Source organism: Dendrobates tinctorius, unplaced genomic scaffold (genome assembly GCF_039654945.1).
Source record: "Dendrobates tinctorius isolate UK_male_01 unplaced genomic scaffold, ASM3965494v1 ptg000030l, whole genome shotgun sequence".
In the NCBI taxonomy this organism is placed as follows: domain Eukaryota; kingdom Metazoa; phylum Chordata; class Amphibia; order Anura; family Dendrobatidae; genus Dendrobates; species Dendrobates tinctorius.
The window spans coordinates 20,401,875-20,425,548 of record NW_027361698.1 but is presented as its reverse complement, the minus strand read 5'-3'; the positions used below and the strand labels follow the sequence as shown (position 1 = coordinate 20,425,548).

At 43.3% G+C, this 23,674-nt stretch overlaps 1 protein-coding gene across 6 annotated transcripts in view; it reads left to right on the top strand.

The window, feature by feature from the left end:
• ALPK1 (alpha kinase 1) overlaps positions 1-23,674 on the top strand; it is a 268,067-nt gene that overhangs the window by 3,389 nt on the left and 241,004 nt on the right. For 3 of the 6 annotated variants that reach the window (XM_073571947.1, XM_073571942.1, XM_073571948.1), the window contains exons 2-3: positions 4,512-4,658; positions 13,768-13,921. The exons of 1 other annotated variant lie outside the window; for it this stretch is intronic. The gene's annotated coding sequence lies outside the window, so the exon portion shown is untranslated. Of the gene's footprint in view, positions 1-4,511; positions 4,659-5,092; positions 5,154-13,767; positions 13,922-23,674 lie in introns of those variants that run through there. 2 more of the 6 variants (XM_073571945.1, XM_073571943.1) reach the window with 2 other exon arrangements.

The following is a 23,674-nucleotide window of genomic DNA, read 5'->3' as shown; positions in this document are numbered from 1 at the left end:
CGTATGGCGGCGCCATGCAATGTACAGTTGTTATTATTTCGTTTTGGCCGTTGGTGGGAAGAGAAAAGTCTAGAAATTCTGCCATTATGTTTTTTTTCCCTTTAGTGTGAATAGATACAATGACGATATTGCTTTTTTAGTGTTTTATTACTTTTACACAATATTTCTTTTCCTGACCCTGTAACGTCAGCCCGCAATATCCTGATTGGGGAAGGACTGGTCCTCGGCGCGCAACGACTCACTATGGCGTTGCTGCAGTATGGCAGATGGGGCTTTCCTTGAGCCTTCCATAATTAAAGGGGTCGTCTAGGACTTTTACATTGATGGCATATCCTTAGGATAGGTCGTGAATATATGACAGATGTGACACCCAGCACCTCCGCTGATCAGCTGTTCCCGGGCAGGCGGAAGTGCTCCGTTGCGGAGCTGCACAGCACGGTTCTGTCATCCGTATAGTGGCTGTGGCTGGGTATCGAACAACTACTCCATATTTGTATACATATTGGGTAGATGTGCAGTACCCGGTCACTAATGGCACTGTGCTGTACAGCTCTGCAGCTGAGCATTTCCACCTGCCGTCGAGATATTGATGACCTGTCCTAAGGATAGCACTGTTTGGCTTTTACACTCTATTTTCCTGCATGTTCAACTTTAATGTCGTCTGTGGTCTTCAATCATCTGAGAGCATCTCAGTAAAAGATATAAAAGAAATACAAACTCTCTCAGCCTGTAATAGCGATCTCACTGATGGATTCTCAGTTATCTCATTCTTCAGGCAGCGATGTAGAGTGCAATACAAAGGCTATCAAAGGTAAATGGTGGAAAATTGCTAATGAAACCCAATTGCAAAAAATATATATTTTTAGCCCAAAATACATGCAACTATGGGGGAAAAAATGGTCCCCAAAGGTGAACTGTCTCCAATGTTTTTTTTTGCTGTAACCGCTCCTGCACTACAGCGGGCTAAGAGGAAGTTCTGATTCTCGCTGTTAGGGCTCATACTCATTTGCAAGAATAACGGACGAGTGTAATCCGAGAAAATATCGGATTGCACTCTGACCAATTTTCCAATTTTATTCAATGAGTTACATCTCATCTGCGATTTTTTTTTTTTCTCAGCTGAAATCAGACTGAGAAAAAAATCGCAGCATGCTGCGTATCTCAGACGAGACTCACCAATGCAAGTCAGTGGATGCGAGAAAAAATCCCACAGCACTCGCACCATGCGCGTGCTGTCCGATTTTTACGCACCAGTGTCCTCTGAAAAGCCGGCAATTCATGTGCGGTGTACAGTAAAATCACACTGACAGGTTAGAATAGAATAGATATATACACATAGAATACATATATGTAGATGTCAGTTATATATATACATACATTCATACAGCTATGGCAAAAGTTAAGAGACCACCCCATCAAAACCCTGTCATGGGCAGCCCATTCTCCAGACCTGAACCCCTTTGAAAACCTCTGAAATGTAAAAGGGGAAGATGGATAGTCGCAAGCCGCAAGAAGAACCCCTTCACTTGATTCAAACCTGTTTTTCTAGCACCTTGTTTTACCTTTTGGATAGGTAAATTTATTCTAAACCTCAGTGTAACACACTCAGAAAGGGAACTTTGGGATTGCCACATTGATTTCAGCTACGACTGAGTGCGTGTACTAAATAAGGGGATTTTAGTCTGTTTCCTTCAAATATTAGATGTCACTCCAACTCTCATTTTAGTAAAGGCAGTATTGTTATTTCTGCCTCAGTCTCGGTTTGTGACCCACTGGATCTTATTCGGACCTCTGGTCATTACATAGTTATTACCGTATATACTCGAGCATAAGCTGAGGCACCTAATTTTGCCACAGAAATCTGGGTAATTGCCTATCACGTGGTACCACTCATTAAAGTAATGAATATGCGCTCCAAGCCTATTGTAGTGGAGTCGCATGCATATTCATTACTTTAATGAGCAGTACCACGTGACCGCTGAACACAGGAAGAAGGTGCCTCGCCGGGACAACAGATAGATGCAGAGAGGACTTGCATCGATCACGCGAGGAGTGGGTGAGTATGATGTGACAGCCGCCGACTCCTGCTGCTCCCCCCTACCCCGCCGACCCCTGGGACAATGACTTGTGTATAAGCCGAGGGAGGGGGGGGGGGCGTTTTCAGCACATAAAAAAATGCTGAAAATCTCGGCTTCTACACGAGTATATATGGTACCTCATAAAATCACAGTGGTCAGATTTCACAATTTAGGTCATTAACCTGCAAAGTGGCTCGTTTTTAAACGGGTTAAGCTTTTCTACACATTTCTTAGGCCTTTCCTAACAAACAAAAAAGAGAATGATCTATTACAAGGATGAACTTTATTAAAGATCACTCATCAATCAGAAGCCAGCAAGGATACCAGATTCTGAGGCGGAATTAAATCACCCAATTGATCTCCTTTGGAGTATGTGTTGCGGCTCTGTTGGCTTGTTTTACTGTCGCCTCAGGTATGCTTCCCATTACGAGAACAGATGTTAGGCTTAACAATAAGAAATGTTCACTAGTTGCCTGCTCCTGGCCCAATGGGTATTGATCAGTGCACACTAAAAGAATCACACCAGACACAGTCAGATGTAACCTCTCTTTGATCAATCTATGGCACAGCTCCAAGAGAGAGAGAATTTATTGATTCAAACATAGGTTTAACTCTAAAATTGGAGTGTTCGGCTGTAATCCATGGGTTAATGGGTTGGGTATTGAGCTAGTCCGGGCGGATCCATGAGGTCATCAGGCTGAGTTGGTCCATGAGGTCATCAGAGTGGGCGTCGGCGGATCCATGGAGCATATGGTGTGTGATGAAATAGGAAAGGGCGGATCCATGAAGCACATGGTGTTTGGTGAAACAGGAAATTCCAGATCCATGAGCACATGGTGTGTGATGAAAACAGGAAATGGCAGCCATCTTTAGTGTCACACTTTGATCTGAAAAAGCTCATGTAAGGTGAGATAATACACTTTTTGGGTAGTTCCTCTCAATCTCTTATGTCTTGAGGTTAATTAATTATTTGAACTTTAGACTCTCCTAAACACAGATACCACTACTGCTTCAAAGTTGCTTCTGCTGCTTCTGCCTTTGGTGCTGCTGGTTCATCTGCTGCTCCATGCCAAAACCGCTCTTTTGGCGATCTTAACCGCATTTGAATGAGTGACCAGCCAGGACAGCTTCTCCCACCAATTGGCTGCCTCCTGCAGACCTCTCCTGGAGGTGTATCAAAACTTCCAGGTCATATTTCGCCTCTTCCAGTGCACCCTGCACATGTGCAGAACCTGGAACGACGCGGTGACCGGCAGTCTCACTGAGAAGCTGCAGCTGGTTGCGCCATCTAAGCCTCAAAAGACAACTGCAGCGCTTCCAGGACCCGTACACCGGCTCTGCAGGCGTCTCACTGCCTACCAGGCAACTGCGCATGCTGGGTAAGAACCTTCTCTTATTCGTTATGCCACCGGACACTCTGTGTATAAGTTTGTTTTCAAGGACAGAAAACTGTTTAGAGATGGACCACTTATAACAAAATTTTTTTTTTTTTCCTTTTAAAAAAGCTGATGTTAAAAACACAATGAATACGGATGTCATATGGATGCTGCCCAATAAAAATCGCATTGTACTTGCTTGACACTTGTCCTACTCTTCAGGAACACTGATGAGTTTGAGACCGTAGTCAGACAGCACCCTGACCAATGTTTTTCAATTGGGCTGTTCACATAATAAAAAAATTGGACCATGCGCTGTTCTCTTCTGAGTCATACAAGCCTATGGCTGAGCAAAAAAAAATGGATGCCACATGTATTATTTGCCATTATTAACATAGGAAACTATATTTGTTATTGAATATTTAAAAATGTTGACATATAAATAGGGATGTTACACAGACGTAAAATACAAACAGAACAATGTCATATGTATGACTATATGGATAGAAAAAAGGTTGATTTTTCATTCGCTCTTCTGAAACCAGGCTTACACTCACATTATAGCTGGTAGTCTTGGGACAATTATGCCAAAGCCTATGGGAGTCATCACCCCTATGAATGTAACTCACTCTATTTGATGTTTAACCACTTCCTAACCCCCCCAGCCTGTTTTCACCTTCCTGATCAAGACAATATTTTTAATTCTGACCAGTGTCACTTTATGAGGTTATAATTCGGGAACGCTTCAACACATCCCAGTGATTCTTACACATTGTATTTCATGCAAGCGCTAAATTTTGGTCTATATGAGTTGGGTTTTATTTATGAAAATATAAAAAATTTGGTGAAACATTTCCAAATCTTTAGTTTGCATGCCTATAAACCGGAGAGCTATTTCACACAACATAGTTAATAAATAACATTTCTCATATGTTTGCTTTATATCAGCACAATTCTTGAAACATACTTTTCTTTTGTCAGGAAGTTAGAAGGGTTAAAAGTTTACGAGCAATTTCTCAGCTTTCCAACAAAATTTACAAAACCATTTTTTTTTTAGGGACCACCTCACATTTGAAGTGACTTTGAGGGGCCTATATGACAGAAAATACTAAAAAGTGACACTGTTCTAAAAACTGCTCAACACCACATCCAAGAAGTTTGTTAACCCTGCAGATGCTTCACAGGAACTAAAGCAACATAAAAGGTAAAAAAAAAATGAAAATTTTAGTTTTTCCAATAAAAATGTTACTTTAGCGCCAAATTTAGCACTTTCACAAGGATAACAGGAGAAAATACACCATTAAATTTGTTGTTCAGTTTCAACTGAGTACACGGATACCCTATATTTGGTGGAAAACTACTGTTTGGGTGATGCCATGTAGGGTTTGCAGAGCCACTGATGTGCTTAAACAGTGGAAACCCCTCACAAGTGACACCATTTTGGAAACTAGACCTCATAAGAAATTTATCTAGATGTGTGGTGAGCACATTGAACCCCAGATGCTTCACAGAATTTTATAACATTGAGAAAATAAAAAATCATATTTTTTTTTTATCACAAAAATGTTGTTTTAGCCCTAAATTTTGCATTTTCACAGAGGCAACAGGAGAAAATGCACCATACAATGTGATGTGCAAAGTCTCCTGAGTGTGTCGATACCGCATATGTGGTGTTTGGGTGCACGGCAGAGCTCGGAAGGTAATTTGAGAGCAAAATTGTCTGGAATAGATAGAGAACGCCATGTCGCGTTTGCAGAGGTACTGATGTGCTTAAACAGTGGAAACCCCCACAAGTGACCCCATTTTGGAAACTGCACCCTTGCAGGAATTTATCTAGATGTGTGATGAGCACATTGAATTCACAGGTGCTTCACAGAATTTTATAAGTTTGATTTGTGAAAATGGAAAAAAAAAAATTTTTCTTGCAAAAATGTTGTTTTTTTGCCCGCAAACTCTTTATTCTCACAAGAGTAACAGGAACAAAATGGACCATACAATTTGTTGTTCAATTTCTCATGAGTACACTGATACACCATGTGTGTTCGGAAACTACTTTTGAAGCACAGTGCTAAACTCAGAAAGGAAAAAGCCCCATATTTGAGTTCAGATTTTGCTGGAAAGGTTTGAGGGTGCCATGTCACATTGGCAGAGCCCTTGAGGTGCCAAAAGAGCAGATTTTCCCCACATATGAATTCATTTTGCAAACTACACGCCCCAATGAATTCATCTAGGGCTGCATTGATTATATTGACACATGTGCCTCACAGAATTTTAGACCATTGAACGGTGAAGGTACATTACAAAAATGTTGTTTTAGTCCTAAGTTTTTAATTTTTCTAAGGGCTAATAGGAAAAATGGACCTCACAGTTTGTTGTGCAATTTGTCAAGATCCTAGTGCAGGTTTTGGACCTGCACGTCAGTGGTTAATGTTTGTGACCTCTCTTTGGATCAGGGAGGTCTTCTTATAGCCCTTAGAAGCTCCAAACTCTGTCAGTTCTACTTTTCCCCTCAGCTGAGTAGTTTGACCTTTGTGTACTTGTGCCTTGTACCTGCTCTGTGTTTGATTCCCTGTTGCTAATCTGGTCTATCCTCCTGTCTTGGTTTGTGTCTAGGGATTCTGTACTGTTTGCTGTCTGCCTGGTACTTGACCCTTGCTCCGCTCTGACTGCCCGCTCCGTCTGTCCCTCTTGTACCCCGTCCGCCATCCACGGTTCTGACCCCTAGCCTGCATATGACTCCTCTTCTGTTATACTCCCTTTGGTACTGTTGCTGCCCTCTCTGTCCCTACCTCGGCTTGGCTGGCCTTTTCCTGCCGACACTCTCCTCTGTCTCCCTGGTGAGTGTCATGGCGGACTCCGCCCCAGTCCCGCCCCCCCTGCGGTCACGTGCCGCAGGTCCTGTGACCTTGTGGGTACGCTCACTTGGGGTAGCCTGTGGGGTGCAACCCGGCCCCGCTCGTCTCAGGCTTAACCGGATCCATGCTGTGTGCACATCACCGGTTAGTGCCCGTGACACAATTTCTACTGAGTGCGTCAATACCCTACATGTTATCTGGAAATATTTTTCAGGTACAGTGCAAAGCTTAGAAAGAAAGAAGCAACATTTTAAGCCACATTCACATGTTCAGTATTTGGTCAGTATTTTACATCACTATTTGTAAGCTAAAAATAGGAGTGGGTGAGAACTACAGAAGTGGTGCACATATTCCTACTATACTTTTCCTCTGATTGTTTCACTACTGATTTTGGCTTACAAAATACTGAACTGAACGTATGATTGTGGCCTTATGGTGCAGATTTGGCTGTTATGGTTTGCTGGTGCCAGAACAGCATAAGCACCCCCATAAGTAACTTCATTTTAAAACTACACCTCTCATTGAATTCATCTAGGGGTGCAGGATCATATTGATGCCACATATGCCTCAACTAATTTTAGTCCATTGAGCAGTAAAGAAAAAATAATTACAAATATAGTTTTAGCCCCAGATCTGACATTTTCACCAAAATTTTTCATTCAATTTCTGCTTAACATGGAGCTTTTGTACTACCATTAACTTGGAAGCCCCTTATATTTTTGTTAACAGTTGACAGACCTGAGTAAGGACTTGCTTTTTTGTGGATTGATTTGAAGCTTTTATTAGGAACATTTTACACAACATTTTGGTTCACATTTATCATGCTCTCTACGCTGAGCACTTACATCGGGGTTTCCATCTAAATCTCCGAGTGATGTGATTCAGATGAAACTCCCATTCACTAAAATGATGCGGCAGAGTTTAGGTCCTGTCACACACAGCGAGATCGCTGATTTTGTGATGCAACAGCGATCTCGCCAGCGATCTCGCTGCGTGTGGCACGCATCAGCGACCTGCCCCCCCCACTGGCTATCGCTGATCGTGCTCTAATGTCCTGGGCCATTTTTTCATCGTTGGTCTGCCGCTGGCCAGCACGCATCGTGTGTGGCAGCGGGAGACCAACGATCAGCGATCTCCCAGCGCTGTAAGCAGATGCTGGGAGCTGGTATCCAAGGTAAATATCGGGTAACTAAGCGCTCGCGTCGCTTAGTTACCCGCTATGTACCTTGGATACCTGCGTGCTGGGGCTGAGAGCTGGTATCCAAGGTACACAGCGGGTAACTAAGTGATGCGCTCACTTATTTACCCGATATTTACCTTGGATACCAGCTCCCAGCGCAAGCACGCAGGTATCCCCAGCGGGTAACTAAGCAACGCGCTCCCTTAGTTACCCAATATTTACCTTGTGTAAGGTAGCGCTGTCATTTGGGTAGGGGACACTCGCTTGGCAGCCAAATAACCAGATCCGGCACGGGTTTTCCACAAAATAATAACAGTCCATGTGGTTTATTCATGCATGAAAACCATCAAAGCAATAGAAAACAGCATAGCGTCCATGACAGAGCTTCCCTCTGTTAAGCCTGTGGTCACACAGGTTGTGCCATGTCCAGCACACAGGCTCTCTTATCCTCACAGTTATATCCCCTCTCTGGGTTTACCTCATGGCTGCTTCACCACGCTGCAGATGTCCATTCCCTCCAGGGAACTATCAGGCACGTGCAGCCATTAACACAGCGTTCACTTGCTGTCAGGAAGACAGCCCCTTCTCTCAGCGGGACCTTCCAAAACGGACCAACCAGGTCCCAGCATTCACTCCATGTGACCTACTCTGGCCACCTTATATGGTCCGTAGCCACGCCCACCGGGCCACATGGCTATGACCTCATCACAGGTCCTTCAACCACTCATACACACTTTATAATAGCGTTCTTAAACACACCCCCTGGGTGGGTTTGTAGGTAACTGGTTCCGCCCGTCTCACCAGTTACCTGGAGACTTCCCAAACACATTGAAACAGCACCTCAGCAGTATCACTGCTGATTAACAGACACACACGTCTCCATCCCAAGGCCACCCACCTTGAGATACATAACAGTCATTCAGTATTCTGCCACTCATCCTCTCTCCTGGGACATCCACACAGCGCCCCCTAGCGGACACAGTGGTCACTACAACACACTTGGATACCAGCATCCTTGCTGGTCCTGATCGTTGGTGAAATCTGCCTGTTTGACAGCTCACCAGTGGTCATGTAGCGAGGCACCAGCGATCCTGACAAGGTCGTATCGTTGTTGGGATCGCTGGTGCATCGTTTAGTGAGACGGGACCCTTATTCTGGACTCGGTCTGGCCTCTGTTCAGCGTTGTCCTACTTTTCAGAAGTTCACAAAACTTTGGCTGACCACGCTTTTATGCACGATTAAAAAGGACATCCATTATATTGGCTCAGCTCTACAGGTGGTTTCTGAATTTAGTGTTTAGGCATCAATATAACAGCTAGAATAAATGATTACGTTACGAGAAATTAAACCTTAACCCTTTATTAATGAAGCTAGTAAGTTAGTTATTATCAGTGGTGTTGCGTGCTAACCTAGTCAAGTTGATTTGAATGCCACAGATATTACAGTAGTGTTACAAATAATAGCAGTGTATTAAAAAACATGAGTTAATCACAAAATCTTTACACTAGTTTTTATTTCCATGCATAGGGAACATTGCACACTGTTTTCTAATTCAAAACATGAAGAGAAATGTATATAATTTTTAACTATTTTCCAGAAAATTAAAAATGAACATTGTTCTAAACAATAGCAGTGCCTGCATTTGTCTTTACAAACTCACAATATGTACAATATGTACTTTTTGTTGAGGATTTAGCAGTCCTGTGAATCACTAACCTAATATTTAGTTGTGTATGCACAGTTTTTTAGAACTGCTTCACATCCATGTGGCACATAGTCAGCCAACTTTTGGCACCTGCCAAGTGTTATTCCAGCCCAGGATGCCTTAACTAGATCCCACAATTTTTTGGCATTTGTAGGCTTTGTCTTAGGAACTGAATATTTGATGTCACCCCACAAGTGTTCTATTGGGTTAACCTCAATTTTGTTGGACTGGAACCAAGATTTTGCTCCTTTACTGGTGTGTTTAGGGTCGTTTTCTTGTTGAAACACCCATTTCAAGAGCATAATCTCTTCACCATAAGACAACATGACCTCTTCAACTATTTTAACATATGCAAACTGGTCCATGGACCCCGGTATATGATAAATAACTTCGGCACCATAGCAAGAGAAACATGCCCATATCATGATGCTTACACCACCATGCTTCCCAATCTTCGGAGTGTACTGTGGCTTGAATGCAGAGTTTGAGAGTAGTCTGATGAACTCTCTGTGGTCCTTGGACCCAAAACGAACAATTTTACTTTCATAAGTTCACAAAATGTTTCTCCATTTCTCTTTAGGCCAGTTGATATGTTCTTTGGCAAATTGTATCCGCTTTAGTACATGTCTTTTTTTTTTTTACAGTGGGACTTTGCAGGAATTTCTTGCTAAGAGATTACCCTATTTTTTGGACCATAAGACGCACTTTTTTCCTCCAAAATGTGGAGGAAAATGGGGGATGCGTCTTATAGTCCAGATGTTGCTATGGATGGAGGAGGAGTTGAGGGGGGATGGCAGCAGTGCATGAGCGGGTCACAGGAGGCAGGAGCCAGCTGTTGCGGCTAACACCTCTGCCCGCTGCTAAAGAGAAATGAATATTCACTACTCCCCACATCCATAATTCTATGCACTGAAGCTGGCACCGAGAGGTGGGAGGGACTATGGGCGTAGAGAGCAGTGAATATTCATTTCACTTTAATAGTGGGCCCAATAGCCACAGCCGCCGACTTTCCGCAGCGGCTGAGTGCTACTAAAGTGAAATGAATGAGAGCATAGCCAGGATTAAAGATTAGCATTGAGAACATATTAGAGCAATGAGATACCCTCTATGAAACATATGCAAAACATCAGAAAAGCAGAGAGAGCCTTTATCTCTATAAAATTCAGTATAAGACCATGATAACAGATTGACTCATACAAAGTTTTATGCAAATTAGTAAGAAAAATTCTTTTTATTGAAATACAAAATAGAGCCAAAATCCAAAAGTGCATACAATAAACACCATACAAAAAAGATAAAAAACAGGTAGATAATGATGCAACTATGGTGTGACCAGACTGACCAAGATGATAAAGTCAGGGAACAAAAGGGGCGTTACAAAAATAATTATCACCATAGCCCATGGGGGCATAATCTATGGAGCATCTTATGGGGGCATAATCTATGGAGCATCTTATGGGGCCATAACCATTATGGAGCATTATATGGGGCATATTATTCTATGGAGCATCTTATGGGGCCATTATTAACCTTTGTGCAGCATTATTTAGGGTGTATTTTGTATGGAGCATTATATGGGGCTCCTGATTCAATATGGATATTAAAAAACATTTAACCTACTGATGTCTCAATTAATTTTACTTTTATTGGTATCTATTTTTATTTTTGAAATTTACCAGTAGCTGCTGCATTTTCCACCCTAGGCTTATACAAAAGTCAATAAGTTTTCCCAGTTTTTTGTGGCAAAATTAGGGGGGTCGGCTTATACACGGGTCGGCTTATACACGAGTATATACGGTTTTTTTACGGCGTTCACTGAAAAAAGTTATATAGGTTTTATAGGTTGGGTCATTCTCAACACGGCGATATCAAATATGTGTATTTTTTATTTTTGTTTTTACATAAAAAATATGTATTTATGAGTATCATTTTTTTACTATTATTTTGTGATTTCTTTATATATATATATATATATATATATATATATATATATATATTTTTTTTACTTTTGCACTTAGTACCTCTATAGGACTTTAATTTTTAGCTCTCTGATTGTTGGTATAATGCATTGCAATGCTTGATACCTGTCAGTGCTGCACTGACGGAAGCCTCTAAGGCCATGCTCTGAGCACCATATCAACGATTGGGCCCTCGCGATGATGTTGCGGGGGGTGCCGAACAAAAGGGAGAGAGAGCCCTCCCTCTCCCAGCCTACTAAATGTTGCACTCAATATTGATTGCAGCATTTAGGGGGTTAAACAGCCAGGGGTAGTGCGGGCACCCGCTCATGGTTGTAAGAACCGGGTGTCAACTATCACATAAGCTGAACTCCTGACGGTGATCACGTGCCCACACGATCGCCAGGGCGTATCCATACGTCCTAGCAGTGGCGGATTAAGTGGACTATGGGCCCGGGGCTGTTCATAAAACCTGGGCCCCTGTACCCCCCTTCCCACCTGAGCGCTGCGGTCCCCGTGCGGGAATTGACAGCCGTACGGACCGCAGCACTTGGTTTGCTGCGGGTCCATACGGAAAACCCGCCACCATTCCACCACGTGTGGACATGGCCTAAAAAGACGTTGCACATAAGCTGTAGGCCTACGGCCAATACGCACAAAATCACGCTCCATCACCCCATCATTGCCTGCTCCATCACCCCATCACTGCCTGCTCCATCACCCCCATCATTGTCTGCTCCATCACCCCATAATTGCCTGCTCCATCACCCCCATCACTCCCATCATTGCCTGCTCCATCACCCCATCATTGTCTGCTCCATCACCCCATCATTGCCTGCTCCATCACCCCCATCACTCCCCTCATTGCCTGCTCCATCACCGCCTGCTCCATCACCGCCTGCTCCATCACCCCATAATTGCCTGCTCCATCACCCCATCACTCCCCTCATTGCCTGCTCCATCACCCCATCACTGCCTGCTCCATCACCCCTATCATTGCCTGCTCCATCACCCCATCATTGTCTGCTCCTTCACCCCCATCACTGCCTTCTAGACCATCACTCCCATCATTGCCTGCTCCATCATACACACAGACATACACACACACACACACACACAGACATACATACATACACACAAGACACCACCTCTCTCCTCTCACCTGTCCGCAGCATCGCCCGAGCTTCCTCCCTCACACAGCAGCGGCCGCTGAATGATGACGTCATTCAGCGGCGCTCCTCTGTGTGAAACAGGAAGCGGGCCTCCGGGCAGGAAGCAGGACGGACCCTTGCCGCTCCGCTCCTGCTATTCACTCTTGCAGGCAGCGGAGCTGCCGTGATCGCATCGCTCCCTGCCCGCCGCTGCACTGCACTGCAGGGTGGAATTGCTGCTGCCGCGCCGCCCCCACACACATGCCGCCTGGGGCGGACCGCCCCCCCGCCACGCTACGCCAGTGCCCTGGGCCCCCAAAAAACCTTGGGCCCGGGGCGACCGCCCCATCCGCCCCTATTAAGATCCGCCATTGCGTCCTAGGTTGGGAACCCATTCCCCACCAGGATGTATGGATACGTCGAAGGTTGTGAAGGGATAAAGGCAGCAGAAGATAGATCTTACAATAGTAAAGCAAGACAAGCATGTTGTATTTAACCCCTTCACTACCTTTGAAGTACTCCCATCAGTGCGCTTGTGACGTGATCACACGGTGCTGATGGGTTGTCATGACCCCCGTGCCTGTAATTACGAGCCTCTTATGAAAGTTGGCCTGTGCTGAAGCACTTTGTGTAGCACAGGTGATTGGATGATCACAGCTTCAAGTACCCTCTGAGGAGTATTAAATTCAGTAAAAAGTTTAAAAAAAAAAAAAAAAAAAAAGTTAAAATCATCCCTCTTTTGCCCCATTAAAAATAAAACTATTTAAAAATATACACATTTGGTATCGCTGATTTCAGAAATGTCTGATCTATCAAAATATAAATTAAATTAATCCGATCAGTAAATAGTGTAACAAGAAAAAAAATTAAAACTCCATAATTTTTGGCCTCCACAATATTGTAATAAAACGCAATAAGAGGCGATCAAAAATATTTACCCAAAAATAGTATAATAAAAAATGTCCGCTCATGAAGCAGCAAATGACGACAAAAGCAAAATTATTTATTTTTTTTTACAAATTTCCAAAAAAATTTTCACGACTCAAATGGAAAAAAAACTATACATATTTGATATCTGTCTACTGACCTAGGTAATCATATTGCCAGGTAAGTTTTACCATACAGTGAACACGATATATAAAATACCCAAAAAACAATTGTGGAATTGCACTTTAAAAAAAATTCAATGCACTTTTCCCCTTTTCCAGCACATATATGGTAAAATGAATGGTGTCATTCAAAAGTACAACTCATCCTGCAAAAAACAAGTTATCTTACTGCTATATGGCCAGAAAAATGAAAACGTTATGGCTCTTGGAATTAGTGGAGGAAAAAATGAAAATGAAAAAATGGAAAATTGTGGGGTAGTGAAGGGGTTAATTAGAGGCAAAGTGTCCTAGATTTTTGTTATTTGACTTGTTCTTTTGCATATTAATGACACAGTGAATGTTTTTCTTGTGTCAGTCATCTAACCCTGAAGCTAGTTTGCTCTTTTAATGAAGACGGAAAGTCCGCAGTGACACAATCTCTTGGCTTCTCTTATTCACACTTCCACAAAAGTAAATGAAAGCAAAATCGTGTATGTTGCAAGAAGGCTGCTCACATCTGTTTGTAATAGGTTAGTACAATCAGGATTTTGTATGGTTTGCTATTGAAAAACGTATATTGTGCCATCTAAACAAGGCTGTTTTGAAAAGATTGATTAAAGTTGTTTTTCATGTTTTTTGAAGTTAGAGTTAAAATGGAGTCAGACATGTGTATAAAAATTGTCCAATTTTCATCCAAAAAAATTGGACGATTTTCATTTTTGTGTCTGTATTTTACTTGTGATATCCGTTATTAATTTATCATAAATTAACATTTTAAAATGTACAGGTGCTTCTCAAAAAATTAGAATATGTTCAAAAAGTTAATTTATTTCAGTTCTTCAATACAGAAAGTGAATCTCATATATTATATAGAGTCATTACAAATAGAGTGATCTATTTCAAGTGTTTATTTCTGTTAATGTTGATGATTGTGGCTTACAGCCAATGAAAAACCAATAGTCATAATCTCAGTAAATTAGAATACTTTATAACACCAGCTTGAAAAATGATTTTAAGATTCGAAATGTTGGCCTACTGAAATGTATGTTCAGTAAATGCACTCAATACTTGGTTGGGGCGCCTTTTGCATCAATTACTGCATCAATGCAGCGTGGCATGGAGGCGATCAGTCTTTGGCACTGCTGAAGTGTTAAGGAAGCCCAGGTTGCTTTGATATTAGCCTTCAGCTCCTCTGCTTTGTTGGTTCTGGTGTCTCTCATCTTCCTCCTGACAATACCCCATATTATGGGGTTGAGGTCAGGCAAGTTTTCTGGCCAATCTGTTGTTTTTAAAGAATAGATATTGGTACTTTTGGCAGTGTGAACAGGTACCAAGTCCTGCTGGAGAATGAAATTTCCACCTCCAAAAAGCTTTGTCAGCAGAGGGAAGCATGAAGTGCTCTAAAATTTCCTGGTAGACGGCTGTGCTGACTTTGGTCTTGATAAAACACAGTGGACCTACACCAGCAGATGACATGACTCCCCAAACCATCCCTGATTGTGGATACTTCACACTAGACTTCAAGCAGCTTGGATTGTGTGCCTCTCCACTCTTCCTCCAGACTCTGGGACCTTGATTTCCAAATGAAATGAAAAATTTACTTTAATCTGAAAACAACATCTTGGACCACAGTCCAGTTCTTTTTCTCCTTAGCCCAGGTAAGACGCTTCTGGCGTTGTCTATTAGTCATGAGTGGCTTGACACAAAGAATGCAATACTTGTAGCCCATGTTCTGGATACATCTGTGTGTGGTGGCTCTTGAAGCAATGACTCCAGCAGCAGTCCACTTCTTGTGAATCGCCCTCAAAATTTTGAATGGCCTTTTCTTAACAATCCTTTCAAGACTGCAGCTATCCCGGTTGCTTGTGCGCCTTTTTCTACCACAGTTTTTTCATTCCACTCAACTTTCCATTAATATGCTTGGATACAGCACTCTGTGAACAGCCAGCTTCTTTAGCAATGACCTTTTGTGGCTTACCTTCCTTGTGGAGTGTGTCAATGATTGCCTTCTGGACATCTGTCAAGTCAGCAGTCTTCCCCATGATCGTGGAGTCTACTGAAACAGACTAAGGGACCTTTTTAAATGTTTAGGAAGCCTTTGCAGGTGTTTTTGTTAATTATTCTAATTTACAGAGATAATTATTTTTGGGCTTTCATTGCCTGTACATGGCAACTTTGGATGCAATATAGATGATTCGTACATTAGATTTTGTTGGCTCACCCATAGACTTGTGAGTTTTATCTAAGATACAGAAGAGTAATAGCCCATGCTTCAATTTTTTTTTTCACACATACAACTCAGTCCATGTGAGAAAACTGTAATCTGAACAGCCCTATTGAATTACATTGATCAGTGTACTGTCCGAATGTATATACCGTATATACTCGTGTATAAGTCGACCCCCTTAATTTTACCACAAAAATCTGGGAAAACTTATTGACTCGAGTATAAGCCTAGGGTGGAAAATGCAGCAGCTACTGGTAAATTTCAAAAATAAAAATAGATACCAATAAAAGTAAAATTAATTGAGACATCAGTAGGTTAAATGTTTTTGAATAGCCATATTGAATCAGGAGCCCCATATAATGCTCCATACAGTTCATGATGGGCCCCATAAGATGCTCCATACAAAATACAACCAATATAATGCTGCACAATGGTTAATAATGGCCCCATAAGATGCTCCATAGAATAATATGCCCCGGCCCCATAAGACGTTCCATAGATTATGTCCCATATGCTGCCTCATAAAATGCTCCATAGAGTATGCCCCCATATGCTGCCCCCATAAGATGCTCCATAGAAAATGCCCCCATAAGATGCACCATTGAATATGCCCCCATATGTTGCCCGATAAGATGCTCCATTGAATATACCCCCATATGCTGTCCCCATAAGATGCTCCATAGAATATGCCCCCATATGCTTCCCCCATAAGATGCTCCATTGAATATACCCTCATATGCTGCCCCCATAAGATGCTCCATTGAATATGCCCCTATATGCTGCCCCCATAAGATGCTGCATTGAATATGCCCCATATGCTGCCCCCATAAGATGCTCCATTGAATATACCCCCATATGCTGCCCCCATAAGATGTTCCATTGAATATACCCCCATATGCTGGCCCCATAAGATGCTCCATTGAATATGCCCCCATATGCTGCCCCCATAAGATGCTCCATTGAATATGCCCCCATATGCTGTATTTACAAGCACTTGCCAATTGTACCCATTTATAATGATAAAATTACCCCTTCATGACATATGATGTACTATATATCAGATGTTGGGACCCCATTTTTTCATGTGGGATATGATGGCTGTTTTATTCAGCCATCATCTTCCTAAAAAGGAAAAAATTGTAGAAAGCCAGCTGTGGCAGCCATTACAAAGTACACAGCAGGGGCACATTTATAAGATTATCTCAGCACAGTAACATTTTTTTAAACACATCAAATTGTGAAAGTTATTATTATTCCAATATCTATAGATTAAAATTAACTTTGTTGTAGGGAAAATCCCTTTAAGAATCAAACTGTACTTACGAGTAAAATGAGGGGTGAAATGGGCGTGCCGGATCTTATCAAATATTACTGGGAAACCATTCTGCATCACATTCCAGCTTGGTCTGGTCTTAGAGCATTATTCACATTGTTTGAACTTGAAAAATTATGATTAGCTGTGTTTCACTTGAATTCTTAAGTCTGGGAGATCACCTCTAACATGTTGGGTCCAATAATCTTCACTAAAGCGATATGGGAAACATGTTCGAAAAAATCCCCTCTAATGTCTGACCACTCCCCTATGAATTCCTTTTTATTTAACCCCACAATTACCCGTTTGCCAGAAAAATAGTATAACTAGGCTGTGGTTCAACAAACAACTTTTTTGCTTTGCAGTTGTAGTTGATATTTACAAATTAGGCACTATACTTGTTTTCCCGCTTCTCTTTCAAAGTTTCCCACCCTAACCACTTTGAAAAATTATGTATAGCACATGTCTCAACTAGGGTATTTATGTCAGATATTTATCAGATATTACATCATCCCTGTCCAGATGATCACCTGAAACATTCATGCATGAGTTAATGGGAAATGTTTCTAGGGGATTCTCTATCGCCTCGTACTTGGCATTTGATGTGTAGAAATGCAGCTAAGACCTCCACATGCCTCCCCTAGAGGGAAAAACAGTTTAAGCTATTTATGTTTTGGTATCATACCCCGTCCCTTCCGTGTAAACTTAACCCTAATATTTCCAATTGTTGTTGGAGGTGTGATAGTACTGAGGGTGACCTACTCTATTTATTTTGGTCATGTGGAGGTCTTCATGATTTTTAGAAAATTGCTAAGACCATTATTTTTAAGGTCCCTGGTCTTCAGATACCCCATGGATCCCATTATCTTCTCAACATTCCAGCATTTCATGTTAAAGGATGGAATCTCCAGCGCTGGACTTCAGTTAAAAATACATCATTTATTGTAAATTCTTAAAATCGAACAGAAAAAGTGTGGATAAGGACATACAGGCAGATGGGGTCTCTGGTGGTCTCCAACCAACGCGTTTCGACCTAGAGGGTCTTACTCATGGTTCCGTTTCATTTCATGTTAGTCATAAATCCAGAAAGCTCCTATTACACATGACCACTGCTGCTAGTTGTCTGCTGCATCTAAATGGAGGTTGGCCCCCATCAAATAGTGAGTTGCACGACAGTATGCAAGGTATACGAAGCATGGAATACCTTACGGCAGGGGTCTTAAACTCGCGGCCCGTGGGCCAACTGCGGCCCTCGGGAGAATAGTTTGCGGCCCTCACCTCATGGGCCCTTGGGACAATAGTTTGCGGCTCTCACCTTGGCCGGGATCACACATGCGAGAAACACGGCCGAGTCTCGCATGTGACATCCCAGTCACACGTAGTACTGCTCATTAAGGTCATGAATATGGACGCCACTCCACTCTCATAGGTGTGGCGTCCATATTCATGAGCTTAGTGAGCGGTTCCACGTGACGTGTGACCGCGCGCTCATACAGGAAGAAGATGTCGGCACTGGACCATCGGAGCTGCAGCAGGAGGAGGTGAGTATGATGATGGCTAGACAGTCACAGCAGCCTGCTGTCAGCAGGCAAGGCATATGAGTCACACTCACAGCACATGCAGCAGGAGCAGCCGAGCAGGGGCCAGACTGGACCGCGCCACAGACTCAGGTGCGCCGGGTTCAGAATGAGCGATGGGGCGGTGCAGTATATTGCTCTCGGAGGCGGGACATCAGCTGGTCTTATTGCGAACTTGCGCCATTAGCCCGGGCTCAGAAGCGGAGGCGGTCGCGGAAATTGCTGCTCAGCAGGACAGAAAAAAAGCGGAAAAGACACATCAGCTTAAGGCCCTTTCACACTAAGCGAGATCGCTAGCGATATCACATAAGCGTCACCGATTTTGTGATGCAGCAGCGATATTGCTAGCGATATCGTTATGTGTGACACTTACCTCCGACCGGCTCCCCCGCTGTCTATCGCTGAACGCGCGAGAACGTCCTGGGCCGTTTGTCATCGGCGGCTTCCTGCTGGGCTTCCTGCTGGCGTCAGCGCGTGGACGTGGGCGGGAGGACGTCTTCATCGCCGCGTCTGACAGGTAAGTAACGACCGCCGACCGCTGCTATGTCGCTGGTGAGATCTGCCTGTTTGGCAGCTCACTAGCAACCATTTAGCGATGCACCAGTGATCCTGACCAGGTCGTATCGTGGTCGGGATCGCTGGTGCTTCGCTAAATGTGACGGGACCCTAACACTGAAACAATGACATCAAGTGGAATTATCTATTACACAACCCCAAACATGTCTTTTTCAAAGCCTGCAGTGCAGAGAAAGGTTGGTGATGATCACAGACAATTTCAGGAAAAGTGGGAAGTGCAATATTTCTTTGTTGTGCACAGGGGCTTCTATATCTGCTGTATTATTATCATTTTCATTTTATTTATTTACTAGCTGAAGAGCCCGGCGTTGCCTGGGCATAGTAACCAACTGTGGTTAGTTATAACAAATTATAATGATTATATTGCGCATAAAAACCGTGCATCGAATCCTATCCTGTGTGATACTGACTGCTGAGTCGTGTATCTAATCCTAGTCTGTGTGATACTGTCTGCTGAGCCGTGTATCTAATACTATTCTGTGTGATACTGTGTGCTGAGCTGCGTATCTAATCCTATCCTGTGTGATACTGTCTGCTGAGCTGTGTATCTAATCCTATCCTGTGTGATACTGACTGCTGAGCCGTGTATCTAATCCTATCCTGTGTGATACTGGGCTCCCCCTGCAGTCTGTGTCAGAGGGTGGTCTGTGTTGGCACGGTAATAAATTGTGTTATTTCCAGCTTTACAGAAGGACGATAACACCATAGAAATGATAAGAATAATAGGCCTCAGTTACCACAACTGTCTACAAAGAAAACTGTTCAACCAATCACAGCTCATTTTTCATCTTTTAAACAGCTCTGGGACAGCGTGGCGAGTTTTGAGTGGCGACTTTTGTGTTTCGACTTTTATGTGGCGAGGTTGGTGTATGTGTGGTGAAATGTGTGCTGAGGATAGTATATGTGTTGAAGCACGTGGTAGTGCGTGGCGCATTTTGTGTGTGTGTTCATATCCCCGTGTGTGGTGAGTATCCCATGTCAGGGCCTCACCTTAGCAACTGTACGGTATATACTCTTTGGCGCCATCGCTCTCATTCTTTAAGTCCCCCTTGTTCACATCTGGCAGCTGTCAATTTGCCTCCAACACTTTTCATTTCACTTTTTCCCCATTATGTACCTAGGGGCAAAATTGTTAGGTGAATTGGAATGCGTGGGGTTAAAATTTCGCCTCACAACATAGCCTATGACGTTCTCGGTGTCCAGACGTGTGAGTGCAAAATTTTGTGGCTGTAGCTACGACGGTGCAGATGCCAATACATACATACGTTTTTTTTCCCATTATGTAGATAGGGGCAAAATTGTTTGGTGAATTGGAACACGCGGGGTTAATATTTCACCTCACAACATAGCCTATGACGCTCTCGGGGTCCAGACGTGTGACTGTGCCAAATTTTGTGGCTGTTGCTGTGATGGTGCGGATGCCAATCCCAGATATACACACATACACACCCACATTGAGCTTTATATATTAGATTACTGATTGATTTATTTTTTTCTTATGATTTTGTTAATTTATTTTTATTTTTTAACACAAAATACGATGAAAAAATAAAGACATTTGATAACATTGGAATGTTTTTGTAAGAGCTTTTCTTGTGGAAAACCTGATGCGGCCCAGCCTCACCCAGATTCTACCTCCAGCGGCCCCCGGGTAAATTGAGTTTGAGACCTCTGCCTTACGGCCTTATTAAATAATTTAGATGAGTGCATTGAAATAGTCTGGACTCTGTGGGGCACATATTGAGTACAAAGAGACTGTTAATAAACACAGCTATGAAAAGTAATTTAGGAAGTTTATACTGAGTTACAAATGTTCTATAATTCCTTTCCCTTTCTTTGAATCAATATTTAATCCTGTCATTGTCCTTGTGTATATATAATAATAAGATGTGGACTACTTAGATTGAATCCATTCATTGTTGATGGTAGTTTTCAATGTTGAACTGATATATCTCGAATGCTACTACTTTGAGTTTTATGTTTTATTCCATAACTCTATTCTGAAAATTCAGTCAAAATTCAGTTATAAACAAAAGAACGCAGGTTACTTCCTGCCTTAACTCTCTTGGAGACAGCTTTTTTATTTTTTAATACTATTTTGCCACTCAATGGGGTCTATCACAAGAGAGGCTGGCTGTGGGGACAATCCCAAGAGGGGCTGGCTTTGGGGATAATCACATGAGGGGCTGGCTATGTGGATAATCACATGAGGGGCTGGCTATGGGGATAGTCAAAAGAGGGGCAGGCTATGGGGATAATCATATGAGGGGCTGGCTATGAGGATAATCACATGAGGGGCTGGCTATGGGGATAATCACATGAGGGGCTGGCTATGTGGATAATCACATGAGGGGCTGGCTATGTGGATAGTCACATGAGGGGCTGGCTATGGGGATAATCACATGAGGGGCTGGCTATGGGGATAATCACATGAGGGGCTGGCTATGTGGATAATCACATGAGGGGCTGGCTATGTGGATAGTCACATGAGGGGCTGGCTATGGGGATAATCACATGAGCGACTGGCTATGGGGATAGTCAAAAGAGGGGCTGGCTATGTGGATAATCATATGAGGGGCTGGCTATGTGGATAATCACATGAGGGGCTGGCTATGGGGATAGTCAAAAGAGGGGCAAGCTATGGGGATAATCATATGAGCGGCTGGCTATGAGGATAATCACATGAGGGACTGGCTGTGGGGTCCATCACAAGAGGGGAAGGCTGTTGCGGGCTATCACAAGAGGTAGTGTAGATAACAAAAGGGCCTGTGGAGACATCATAATATACGGGAAACTGTAGGGGATATTATGCTGGGAACAGTGACGGACATTATACTGAGTACTGTGGACATGATGGGCATCTCGCGTTGCTGCTGTAGCCAATCACTCAAATCAGTGCCTCTACTGATGTGGACGGCAGGCCCGGATTGGCAATATAACCAACCGGGCATTTTCCCGCTGGGCCGCTGTCACGTGGGCCGCGGGCGGCAGCGCCCGATCATCTGGCCGCTTGCCAGCTGCTGCGGCCACTGTTGCTCCTGCCGCCGGCCCTCTGCAGCACGGCGGTGATAGTTTCAAGTTCCTCCCGCACTGCAGGGAGATAAGCCGTGTGTGTACGAGGTGGACAGAGTGGAGCCGTGTGTGTATGGAGTGGAGCCATATGTGTACGGGATGTACGGAGCGGAGCCAAGTGTGTACAAAGCATACGAAGCGTGCTTTTCCCACGGACACAGGAGTACACGGCGGAGCCCCGAGGAGCATTTTAAAACACACACATGACGTTCCACCTGAAGTGATGTGCTGGAAGCTGACCGGAAATGAGATAATTTCTTGAGGAGATTGTGACGGAACCAGGAATGCTTCAGATCCATCACCGTGTCCTCCTCCGACAGCGCAGACAGCAGGATCGCCTTGGAATCGGGGATGCCGGCCATGTGAGCGGATCATGATAGGTCCTGCACCGGGAGGCTCAGGTGGGCACTACAATGGGAGCCGGGCTGCTATAGTATCTTTGTAGAATCTTTCTTTCTTTCTTTCTCTCTTTTTCTTTCTCTCTGTTCTTTCTTTCTCTCTCTGTTCTTTCTTCCCCTCTTTCTTTCTTTTTCTTTCCTCTCTTTCTCTCCTTTCTTTCTTTTCTTTACTACTTTCTTTCTCTCTCTGTTCTTTCTCTGTCTCTCACTGTTCTTTCTTTGTCTCTCACTGTTCTTTCTTTCTTTCCCGCTCTCTCTGTTTTCTTTTTTCTCTCTCTCTCTGTTTTCTCTCTTCCTTAGTGCCAGTCAGTGTGCCCATAATGCCAGCCACTGTGCCCTCAGTACCAGTCAGTGTGATCAGCAGTGCTAAATGGGTGCGATTAGGTGTGGACATGGGTGTGACTATTTGTGAAATGGGTGTGGCTGGGCGTGGCCAAAATTTGCTGCGCGCGCCGCGGTCTTTGTCCGTCTTTCCCTTCTTCAAAAGTAGGGAGGTATGATAGGGGCGGCTATGACCAGGGGGTCTGGTTGCCCAATAGAGAGCAGTTCTGCCAGGAATTCTGTAATCATGCATACAAAAGGGGACAGAGATTTGGGAGGAGTACTGTACCTAAAAGCAATAAATAGGACTGAGCTGAAATACTGGGCACAGCTATGACTACATGTTATATAGTCGTGTTAATATTCTCTCACTTCTTGTAAACTACAAGTGTACAAAGATATTATATAGTCACCATGTGACTAGTGGGCCTGTGTAACTTCAAATGCCAGGGCTGAATTTTAGTCCCAGTCCGGCCCTGGTGGACGGTATGAGACACTAAGCTCAATGAAAGCATGCAGAACTGATTGTAGCTCTCCAAGTGACATCATCGCTGCAGCTAAAACAGAAATCTCGGAGTAGGAGTGGTTGGATGAGTACAAAGAGGAGTACTATCTGGCTTTGTTGTTTTACATTACCAGAGTCCACTTTTTATATCAGTTAGGAAAACCCCTCAATTAACTGTAAAACTCCATTAAAGCATTCCTATTGTTTCAGGTGATGTCATGTGTGAACATGATTAATAACACTATTTCTGACTGTCAAATGACTTGTATCCTGGATTTGTATTTCCAGTGTTTTC